Source organism: Ambystoma mexicanum, chromosome 9, assembly GCF_040938575.1.
Source record: "Ambystoma mexicanum isolate Mex_15411 chromosome 9, UKY_AmexF1_1, whole genome shotgun sequence".
In the NCBI taxonomy this organism is placed as follows: domain Eukaryota; kingdom Metazoa; phylum Chordata; class Amphibia; order Caudata; family Ambystomatidae; genus Ambystoma; species Ambystoma mexicanum.
The window spans coordinates 483,012,250-483,024,652 of record NC_090931.1 but is presented as its reverse complement, the minus strand read 5'-3'; the positions used below and the strand labels follow the sequence as shown (position 1 = coordinate 483,024,652).

At 44.9% G+C, this 12,403-nt stretch overlaps 1 protein-coding gene across 3 annotated transcripts in view; it reads right to left on the bottom strand.

Annotated features, from left to right (window-relative positions):
* Positions 1–12,403, bottom strand: part of SLC13A5 (solute carrier family 13 member 5) — an 856,016-nt gene that overhangs the window by 163,946 nt on the left and 679,667 nt on the right. The gene's annotated exons all lie outside the window — the stretch shown is intronic.

The following is a 12,403-nucleotide window of genomic DNA, read 5'->3' as shown; positions in this document are numbered from 1 at the left end:
CGCATTTTGGAAGGCAAAAACCCGTGTAAAATGGCCACCGTGTTTTGACTATTAAGTCCGCCTCCCCCGGAGACCAGCACCGACGCCCGATTGGCCAATTGCACCTCTTAGCCTATCAGGAGGCACTGGCAGGCGTGAGCCGGCCTCCATGGAAGGCAGACAAGAAAGGCTCCTGACCTGAGCCTGACCAGAGGCTGCCAGTGCCCAGGGCCAGAAACACTGCCCAGTTGCCATCTGTAAGTTCTTTAGTTTTTACCACCCCCATTCGCCACCACCTCGATTTTACTTCATTGGTGTGCCCATATACAAGTGTGCACACTGTGGTGTGTGAACTCACATGCTTAGGATGATCGCTGTCTGCAAGTTCTGCTCTCTCTGATGGTAAGCGAGTCTTACGTCCGCCTCTAGTGCCGCAAGACGATTAGCGAATTTGACTTATTCCTACGCCCATGATACAAGCTGTGTTTATACACGGCAGTTTGCTGAACTGTTTCTGAACTCATGCAAAAATACAGCTTCACAATACTTTACTGTAACAACCTACCCTGCTTGACCTTACTGTCTGCACCCCTCCAGTAAACACCTGCCATTCAGCACTAGTCAATGGCATACTTAAGATGTGGCTTCGCTGCTACACTTACTAAGTTATTGCTCATTTATCCTTTGCGATCTACTCCTGCCACGTGTTCTAATTCCCACTGTATGACAATGTGTTAATATCCTGCTTGGTCTATACCGCCTGCCAAGCACCTACCTCTCAATCTATAGTATATATTGCTTGTCTCTGGTTGATCTTACTCTTCTGCACTTAACTACATTAGGTAATGTATGTGGACACTAACCTGACTAGTAATAGCTTAGCAGCCTGTACTTATCTGTTAGCACAACGTTGTCCTGCCTTTGTCGCCTTAGTTTTACTATTACAAGTTCTGAAGTTTTTCAGTATGCCATACATGGCTTTAACAGTTATTTTTGATGTTTCATCACAATCTTTGGTGACTATAGAAAGTAAGTTATAGTAGACATAAATTGCATAACAGCCTGGCGCAAATTTACAAGACCCACCTTTGCACCTAGTTGTTTCAATTTATACTGTCATTTATTGCAGAGATAGATTTCCTATAGGCCTAGATACATGCCAATTGAATGTGTTCAGTTCTAAGCCTAGCACGTGTTTATCCCTTGTTGTTGCAGCTTACAGTAGGCAAGAATTGAATTAACTGGTTTACATCTTAACTTAGTGCTCATCTGATTAGTACTTATTCAAGCCGCCCACAGTTAAGCATCTGGAGATACCCTTTCACCTGAACTTCCTATCTGTCAGACCCCAGGCATAGACCGACTCTCCGTAGTTTAAAGAGCATGCATACCTCTGTAAATATGTCCGGCCAGGCTCCTAAATTTCCTGCCTAGACTGACCTAGACTATTACATAAGGACAAGGGTAGTCTGTTAGGAAAGATTTCTTAATTGTGGGTAATTTTCCTTCCATGTGGCAACCCCTAAACTTTTTGCTGTTGTTTTCACCATGATCTAGACTTTGCCAGAGAAGTGCAGCCTTCTGCCGCACTCCTCTGGGCTTTTGCTCCATTCTTATGGGGAAACTGACATGCCCTTAAAACAGTCAGTACCGGGAAACGCTGTTTTCCATAGTTCTTTTATCATGTTGCAGCTTTCGCGCAACATGGCACAAGAGGGCACTGTAAGCTAAGTTACTGCTCTCTTGGGTCTCTAGTCTTCTACAGGCCCTAGATACTCTCTTTGGATTGTTAATGAACGGTGCAAGTGAATCACGGGCGGACTGGTGGCAGCGATCGTTTCTTTGTGTTTTTGAGCTCCTTTTGGCGTTTAAGCGCGTTTCTCGCGCTTAGCCCAAAATGGTGGCCTGGCTCCCAAAATGGCCAGACCACGAGGCTCTTTGTCCTGCCCGCTGACCGTCTTGCCCCCTTCACCTTCCCCAGGTCGAGCCGACCCGGGGCCTTCCTTATTTGGGCATGTACTTTCCTGCGAAACACAGATGCTTTTGCGGGCTTCTACAGGCCTTGAGTGTGCCTCCAGGATGTGGGCTGGGATGTCTGGTCCCAATACACATCCTGGGTGCCAGAGAGTCTAGTGTGTCGTGAATGCCTGGGACCACCGTGGTCCGTGATAGGTCCACGTATGGTGTGAGTGTTTTGTGAGCAGATCTCCTATTGGGTCCCCTCCGTTTTGGCGCGAAGGGAACCGTGGATAAGAGGAGGCTGGAAACACCACTACCATGTCGATCTCCTGAGTTCTCACGAACAAAGGAATACAGGAGCCAAGTATCCTGCAACTACGAGGCTGAGCCGAGGAATCGCTGGTGACCCGCTGAAGGACTGCTCCTTTGCACTGCTGTCGCTTGGTGAAACCCTTTCTACCTCTGATCGAACGAGAAGGCCTGTACTGGTACTTCGACCCCTTGGAATAGTGGGAACAACTATTCTCGGCATCTTCACCATCTCCTGCACGTAAGCCTTCGGAAGTGTCTCTGGGCCATCCAGTGGACTGACGAGCCTACCCAGGAGTCTTGCTCCGTAACCGCCGTCAGGTTGTGTTGTATTACGAGTCCTTGTCACTCTCGCACGATTCGTACACTTGGCATTCCCAGGTCTGAAGTGAGTAGTGTACATTGGGCTGAAATACACACGGCCACTCCGTTGCCCTGCTGTGGTAACAAACTGTGTGGGTTCACTGCGTTTGGGACATCCTCAACTCTAACTTCTGCTGCTGCGGAATCTACATGACGCAGAGACGTCCCCTGCTCGTATCTGAACCTGCCAGCACTGAAACTGACGCAGAGAAGCCTGGGTCTGCCTGCATCGGGGACAGGTGAGTAGCATCGCTAGGAACTGGTCGCCCTCCTGCAGTAGCCCATAGCTTTTCCCCGCTGTGTCTAACAGCACGCCCTTCCGTACTCATGCTCTGCTTCTGCCCACAGTGGAGGCTGCCCTTGAGTCACGGAGCTCTGTTCATCTTCATTTGTTCATCGAACTAAACTGCCTGATTCCCTCGAAGACACTCCCCTTTGCCCGTTGGCACCAGCGTGTGCAGGTACTTTTGAGCACAAGGCTCCACTCTTCGTAGGGCTCGGACTTCCTTTTAGTTAGGCGCCTCTGAAGGCAGACTGGGTCTAACTATTATTCGCACTGCCTGTTTTCCTCCCCATCTAGGTGGTCTTCACATTTTGTGCGTCTAACCCGTTAGACTCGTTGGTAATTGTATATATATTGTATTTGATTGTGATGTGTTGGTTTACTTGAGTTTTATTGTGATTTCTCGCTACAGTCAATGTTACAAAGGCCTTGTAATAAATGTGTCTATATTTTTAATATAACACCTGCTTGGAGTAGTTTGTAAGCATCCTTGCTTTGTGTGCTCATTGCGGGCTTTCAGTCACCCTCACCCCTCTTGAGACCTAGTCTTGACCGCCGCGATCGCTACCCTGATTCGTCTGGCTTGTCCAGAGGTTACCCTGTTCCAAGAAACTAGGCTGGCCTTCTGAACCTCTGCCCCTCCAGGACAGAGTTCAGAAATCCATCTTAACATAGTCCCACCCTTGATTCAGCCCAGACTAATACTCCCGAGTCTCAGACTTAACTCTCCTCACTTAGTGCTCCTCCCATTCCTAAAATGTCCATACTAATGATTCTACTGCCCCTCTTCAATCTACTAACAAGTTTATATATTATATCTACTACTCCGCTTATGTTCCACGCCTATACCACCCTGGATGGCAGCATTACCCATTATAATACCCACTTAAAAAATCCACATCATACTAGTCAATCAGCCAAACTGAACATGGAGCCTCCATCACCATTTACATTAAACTCTTACCCATCTAACATGCATGACAGAAATGCAAAACTATTTGAACCTTTAACCAGAACACTTATCTGCCCTAACAAAAGGTCGAACCCATATCCAGATACCTCCAATTCCATAAAAATCGTTCACAGGATGATAGGCTCTGCATATGACTCCCTCAACCATGCTTCACCGAAGACCCAAAAGTCCAAAACCCTATTAGATCCAATACCTACCAACCATTGATTTAAAGGCGCACTATTAAATGCCAGGTCTCTGGTAGCCCATGCCTCTGAGATAGCGGACATCATCCAATCAGAAAACCTTGACATTCTGGCTATCACGGAATCTTGGCTGCATGCAGCGGCAGGCCCTGCTCTCTTCCTAGCTATACCTAATGGTTACACGATCCTTAGATCGGACAGAAATGACTCACGAGGAGGAGCCATTGCCCTCATTACCAAAGCTAATCTACCTATCAGATTAACAACTCCGACTGACATTAAATCATGTGAACTCCTTACTGCCAAACTCACCATTAACAAAACTCAAACTCTCACGAATCATCTGGTCTACAGACCTCCAGGCCGTATTGGTACCTTTGAGGATGACATCTCCAACGTTGTATCCAATAACCTTAAAAATACCTCTCAGGTACTAATACTAGGAGATATGAACTTGGGACTTAATGACCCAAAAGACTTACAGGCAGCTAGCGTGACAAACACCCTAACTGAACTAGGATTTACTCAAAGAGTGCTTGACCCTACTCATATCAAAGGCCGAACATTAGATTGGGTGGCTGACCAGAATTGTATTACTAGAATAGCCTCCATATCTCCCCAGACCTGGACCGACCACTACTTGATCTTCTTCTCCCTATGTACTGAAAGACCCATTCCTACGCCGGCTCTTGCCCCCCCCCCATCCTAACGAGATGCAAAAAGAATATTACAGTTGACAGCCTACTCCCTCTAATTCTCCCCACTCTTAATGCTCTTCCAGACCATAGTCACCCAGATGACTTAGTTAAAGAATTCAATCAAATTATGTACACCACCTTAGACTCAATAGCACCATTAAAAACCAAACAAAGTAAACCTAAGGCACACCTTAATTCTTGGTATACCCCACACTTGAAGACCTTACGGAAAACTAAAAGGCAATGCGAGGTTTCTTGGAGACTACTTCTATCTGAGGAAAATAAAACTAATCTCCAGACCATATCAGCTCTCTATAAAAAGGAAATACTCCAAGCTAAACGTGAAACTTACAATACTAGAATAGCCCAGCCCAAGTCAAGCACAAAGGAACTATTTGCTATACTTAAAGAGCTGGAAACCCCAATCCCCATACCGGATAACTGTAAAAAAGACAAGCACTGGTGCTCGGACATTCAGCACGCTCTAGTTAATAAAGTCAAGACCGTACAAACGAAAATTGCCAAAAAAAAGAGTCTCTAATCAAAACATCACCACCTTTTCCTCCCTGCACGGCTGATACTATACATAACAGCCTTGACCACCTCCCACGCTTTAAGTTCACTAAGGTTACTATACTTGAGATGGAAAAAAATATCCTCTCACTTAAACCGTCCAACTGCAAGGGAGATCTTTGCCCGGCACAACTTATAAAGGATGCTGCTAGAGACTTGTCCCCGTTCATCACTAAACTGATCAACGCCTCTTTCTCATCTGGCAAAATCCCAGCTAACCTAAAGGAATCGTGGGTGCTCCCACTCTTAAAAAAACAGATATTGGACCCTACTATCCCTAACAACTACCGACCTATCACTACTGTGCCATTCCTGCTGAAAATACTAGATAAAATGGCTTACTCACAAAAACACCTGGAATCCAACTCTTTACTGGGCTCACGCCAGTCTGGCTTCCGGCCACAGCATGGAACCAAAACAGCCTTATTAGACTTTCCTATGTAGTCACCTTGATACAGCTGCCCACTTCTCAGCGGAAGCAATAGTCTGGATACAATCCTTTCTTAGCAATAGTAGTATGAGAGTTTTCTCCCCGACTGCAGCTGCTGACCCCATCCCCATCACCTGTGGAGTGCCCCAGGGGTCTTGCGTCTATCCTACCCTCTATAATATCTTCACTAAGCCCCTTTTCGATGATCTGGATCTTCTGGGTGTCACCTACACTAGCTATGCAGATGACACCCAGATCCTCCTACCTCTTTCTGGTGATTATGATAAGGATTTGGCCTTGGTGAACAAGATTTACCTCGTCATCCAGGCATGGATGGCTGCCCACGGTCTATGCCTGAATGACGACAAGACTGAGATCCTCATCCTGGGCACCACTGCATCCCTTAATAAATAAATTCTAACTACTCCACCTTCAATATTGATAATAACACTATCACTGTGGTTGAAGAGGTGAAGACGTTGGGATTTTACCTAGATTCGACTCTATCTCTCAACAGGCAAGTTAATGCGGTGGCCTCTTCCACAGCCTACACGTGCAAATTGATTAGGGCTAGCAAACCCTTTCTATCAAATACTTTATTTTATCAAAATTGGACTATTGCCATGCTTTATTCATAGGTGCTAATAAACAAATGATCAAAAAGATTCAGACCCTGCAAAATAATGCTCTTAGAGCAGCTTTAGGAATTGCTAAACGAGAACACATTTCCGTGACTCGAAGAGCCAACAACTGGCTTTCTACACTTGACAAAATTAAGCTGAAGTTTGCAACCTTGACCTATAAATGTTTGAACAATGCTGCACCCAGCTACCTGTCAGAAAGATTCAACAGGATGTCTACAACTAGGATTGCCCAGGGCTGGACTGGGTACCAAATATGGCCCTGGAAAAGGTTTCCAAAGTGGCCCCATATGGCAGCGAACGTACCCAACCTCTCTAACAAAGGTTTAGCCCACCCCCCCACAAAAAAAGATGTTGAAAAAAGGATCCATAGGTTGCCATTCGGAGCATATTTGTTCAATATATGGGGAGTAAAAAGCCATGTCTTAAATAAGTTATGATCTCACAAAATTTAGATCTGCAGAGATATCAGGAATGAGTGTAAATGTGAGGTTTATGCGAGTTTAAAATAATAATTCTATATCGTGGAACTGAAGACTGACATCACAGTGGTGGTATATTTCACCTGACACCCTGTTTAAGATGTTTTAGGGTCTTATTACAAACTCTTATGGTATCCCTGTATGGGAATGTTATGTGCATCCTACCCTATATGTGCAGGCTGCAGAAACAGGTCACCTCCTCTTACCACTTGGAAGGAGATGCCTCCCTTTTAATTTTACAGTCGCCTCCAGTTTCACGCTCATCCATTTCTAAGTTCCTGTGAGTCAAGAAGAGAGACTCCCCATCTCTCCCCCAGTGACAGACTCGATGACTCCCATTGTCTTCACAAGTCTTGTCTTAGTACCCCAGACACACATGACCAAGTTGAGGTAAAGAATCACTCTGTGCATATCACTTATAATAACGTCAGAAAACATCAGACCGTTGTTAAGGTTTGCTTCCACCACAGCTTAGTTGAAAACTGACAGGATTTCACTTCTTTCTCTTTTGCAACTTTAGTTTGCTTTATTTTCTTTTGACCCCCTGCACCCTTCAAATACAGCAAAGGGGGCTTATTTTTGAGATTCTGTAAAGGCCCACGTGCTAAACACTGAAGATACCGAAGTAACTGCAATAATACACACGTTATTTTCTACTGTTTATCCTGAATCACTAAATGAGTGTCGAAGCAGGGGACACACAGTGGACTAACACATCCTTACAGTACTCATACTGTTCCGGGTGCAAGCTCATTAATACACGGACACTGCCTACATGCTTTATCGAATTTAGGCAGCATTGCCAAAGGCTAGCATGCAACATCACACAAATGTATTTTGCTACTTCACTATCAGCTGCAGACATCCACCCGACCTGTGAAATGTGGTAGATTTATTTATGTGAATTCTCACTTCTGTTTATTGTGAATGTAGTTTGGAAGTACAGAGGGGTGACATGCACCAAGAATGCACCCAGTGAATAGAAGCCAATTTGTCAAATATTCAACCCCTTAATGTGTTTTGTTTTTTTAATTCAGAGAAGTATACTTCTCGCATTGCCAATTAAAATGCTAAAAACGTTAGTTCCCATAATGATAACGTTTTCTATATGCCTGACACTCCTTTTTAGTTTTAGCTATTGGGTGGCCATATTTAAGCAACATTGTTGCATTGGAGTTCAGATATGAAGGAGATGAGATGTGAGGGGGGCAGATTGTGAGTGTTGTTTGGTTATTTCTCCCACCCATTATCTGCTAATGGCCATACCGATCCCTATGACCATCCCCACACACTCCTTGCCCCTCCCAAAACACACCCTCGTTTGAACTAGCTCTATCAAGCAATAACATCAAACATGCCATAAAGGCCAGCAAGTGTTATTTTGAAGTAGTTTCTGAGAGTTCATGGCTAAATTACAGCTGTAAATGCACTATTCTGTAATAATGTCTTAACCAAATGTTCCTGTAACCACTTGATATTTATCCATTCCTTGCACTGAAGTCGTGCTAAAAACAAGCAGTGGCAAAGCTAACAGTTTTGGCTTGTGTGTTAGTGTTAGAGAGGCGTCTGCGAGGCACTTCTATCACATGCCCAGGCAGGGTTCTAAATTGAGGGGTGCTGAGAGCTATTCAGCGGTTGCTTGTAGAATAGAAGAACCTGGTTAGCTTGACGACAACAACTACCAGGTGCTACTTTTAGTTCCTCAACCCAACTGATGCCATAGAAGCGCACCTACGCACATTTAACTTTGTGCATTTGGGACAATCTAGAAGTAAACATTAGGACATATCTATAAAACATTTAAAGCATATGGTTTCATACATAACGGACACAATTATATGTGTGCATCGTATGTGCAAGTAAGATTGGCGGAACGCTGTGTACCTACTACCTCTTGTTCCCCAGCAGTGGCTCCTGTTCCCTGGTTATCGCTGGATACCTAAGAGCTGCTTTTAGCTTCTGCTTATCCAATCTTGATTTTCGATCCCTGCCAGGTACTTCCAATATTTTTCAACTGTTGGCAACTTATGGCCAGGTGATAGCATTATAGCTGAACCTCGCAAATGCCTATCCGATGCGTTCACAAAAGCCCACACCTGTTGGCTTTGACAGTGCTTGTTTCTTTTTGAACTCTAGAACTTCTCTGACTACAGCATTCCAGAAATCACAACTATTATGATGCTCCTCAATGCATTTCTTGTAGTACAAAAACATAAGGTTCTTATGGATTCATGTTTGTCATTTTCTGACCACTGCTTGTGTATAACAGTCAAACACGCCCGTACTCCAGCAGTCCATTCTCTGCGCGTGTCTCGGACCACCCTGCTGGCCCACATCCCGGTAGCCCAGCGCATCCAGTTTAAATCCCTGTGTAGTGTGCATCGTGCTCTTCATGAGCAGGGAGCTGAATATCTCTGTACTAAGTTTGCAGGTTATGTCCCTAATCACCCTCTACGGTCCGCCGCCTCTGGGCTGCTTTTTGTGCCACCTTTTTGGCTCTCCCGGGTGGGGGGGGGCAGGCTTTTTCCGTGGCTGCTGAGCAGCTGTGGAACAGCCTCCCGCTCTCTTTGAGGTTATCCCCCAACCATCTGTCTTTCCGGAAGGCTCTTAAAACACTTCTGTTCTGAGTTCATGATGCCGCTCTGCTCTTTGTTGTGGTCCCGGGGGTTTCCCCTCTCTAGCGCCATGATGCCTTCCGGCAACCATGCACTTTATAAATCCACATAACATAACATAACATAACATCCCTTCTCTTACATCTCACTTTGAAGCAGTTTCTCACACTGGTCCTAGGACGTGCTCCTGAGTCAGACCCTATTTACACACCAGCATGTCATTGTTGGATAGCACAACACATCCTAAAATGACCAACCTTCAGAAACCAGGTCAATGATCCACTTGGTCTCAATTGCTAGCAGAACATAGGTACATCTGATCACACGATTTCTCAGCATTTGTTGACGAGTGGAGGGCTGAATGCTTTTTTCTCACAAACATGGCCGGACCCACAGCAGCAAGCAAAGCCCCTGCCATTGCCTCACCATACTCTGCCCCCATACCGCAGGGCAGGCGAGAGAGTGCACCTGCTGGAAAAGAGCACTCTTAAGGGCAACATTGTAATAAAGTGGTTTATCCCCAAGCTGCAACTGCTTTTTTCCACCACCTTGCCTTGCCTGCCTCCTCCTTTCCCAACTCCTCACCCGATTCTTGTTCATATTGAAAGTTTGCACTTCATCCTAAGGAGCAGGTTGCTGGGTGTGAATGTGCTTTCTAGACTCTCGCCAGCTTGCAGCCTCTGAGCCCTTACTATAGTATTGGGAATTAACAAACGCGTTCTCCTTGATGGGTGCAATTAAGTGAACAGGTCCAGTATGGTCATAACAACAATAGACGGAATTGTATCTTGCTTCTCAAAACTATGTGAACATATTACACTTTCTGTATTAATCTTAAAAGGAAGAAGGGCAAAGTCACGTAAGCTTTGGACCTCTGTCGATAGTGGGGACTGCAGCAGGGGTTCAGCTCAATGAGCTGTCGGTGCAGCCTCCCAGTATTCAAACATGTGACTTGAAGGATTCACAAACATAACTGCTTAAGGCGTTTTCCCCTTTGACTTACCTTCAAGTGATTGTAACCTGTGAACTTCAAGTTTCATAGAGTGCTGCATGCACATGAACGCACTGAGCTATATCAACAAAAAGTGAACCTGGGATTTGCAGGGTACAGCAACACCTCTGCAAGAATTGCATACACACACTGTTGCTCTGTTATCATGCCCCTTCCAGAACAAGTTGCTCTGCTGTACACAAAGCTTTAATTTCTGTGAGATGGCGAAGGTCCCAGGATGTCTTGGCAGTCCAGTGACCTAACCACCCACCAATGTTTAAAGGGAGAGATAGGAAATATTTTAGGAAGGGATGGCGGAGGGTAGGAAAGTCCAAGGAACTGCAGGAAAGGAAAGGGAGGGGGAAGACACCTAGTAATAATGAGGGGGTCAATGGCAGGTTGCAAAACACAGAAATCTCTCTCCGAGAACGCTGTCACGGCCACCTTGGTCCTCCAGGGTACGAAGTCTCTCAAGTTTTTATAGTGCATTGCTTGTTTCCCGTTCACAGCAACTATAAAACAGTAAGCACTGGCACGACACAGACGAACCATTACCTTGTGCTGTGAGGAGCAGCCCACACATTATCACTCCACATACAAAAAGAGGCCCCCTGTCAGAGGCCCACCGGGAATTGTCCCGGTATCCCGCCAAGCCAGTACAGGCCTGGGATCGCCAGACTATCTAACACGAATCACCTTGCAGTCCCTAGATTCAAGCTATCAAGAATTGGGGGTTGTAGCTTCCCAGTTAAGGCAGCTAAATTATGGAACTCATTACCACCTACAGTAAGAGTTGTTCAGTTCTTCCACAACTTCCGTAAGAGTACTATCAAATGGCTTAAAGAATCAGACCTATAGCTGGTACCAGACATTGGACTGCAATATGACTGTAAATAATGACTGTAAATAATTACCGTAAATACTTGCCTCAAACTGTACAGCGTTTGTCGTCATGTTACGTATGCTACTTATGTTACCTTGTTTTACTCTCCTGCTTCTGTATATTGTACCTACCGTTGTTATTCTCACTTTTTACCTTAATCCTTTGTGCGTTTTAATTGGTTATTCCTGTAATGTTCTTGTGTAACCAAGCTTTGAATTATCTTTTGCTTTGCGCCCTGCTACCTTTGGGTCTGGTGCGCAATACAAATAATAAACAAATACAACATTTTAAAGACAATCTAATTGCATAGAACTCTAGATGTCTGACCAATAGCACCCAGAAAATGTAACCGTAAAAGCAAGTATATCTAAATAGCATAACATTAGGGAAGTCTCTTAGGCCTTGTGCCAGCGAGTACCAGAGCATTGAACTTCTCACTTTAAGCCTCTGGATGGTCATGGGACAGCATGGAGAAGTTTGATGCAGGTTGTGTTAGAGGAGTGACTTGATCTAACTGGTGTGTAACCTGTTATAAGGCCAGTCGGTGCATCAGGGCCTCCTTATTGAGTGTTCTGTAAATCACAACATCGTTCCCTCACTTGGAGTAACTGCAAAGTCTCCAGCACTGACTATGTGTGGCGTTCTTCCCTGTCTAGGCAGCATCTTTCACTGTGGCGCAGTGCGCAAGCTGAAGTTCCCTTCATGGAGCGCTGGGGAAAGCCTTGAATAATGGGATGGACGTAGTCCACTTTTGGCAATTAAAGAGTTTGCTGAATGAATGAATAAACCTTGATTATTTCAGCAATGCATAAAACATCAACGAAAACATGCATAAAATATGGGTCAAATACATCATGATTAAAGATCATAATTAGAAGATAAATTGCACGTCATAGATTTACAGTGAATGGTGTACATCATAAAGAGCACAGTCATGTTCTTATTTTCCATGCGTATTGAAGATAACATGCACGTTTAAAAGCACTTATGGCATTGGGTGGGCACAACAGCAACATAACAGCAGGTTTCCAATGGTTAA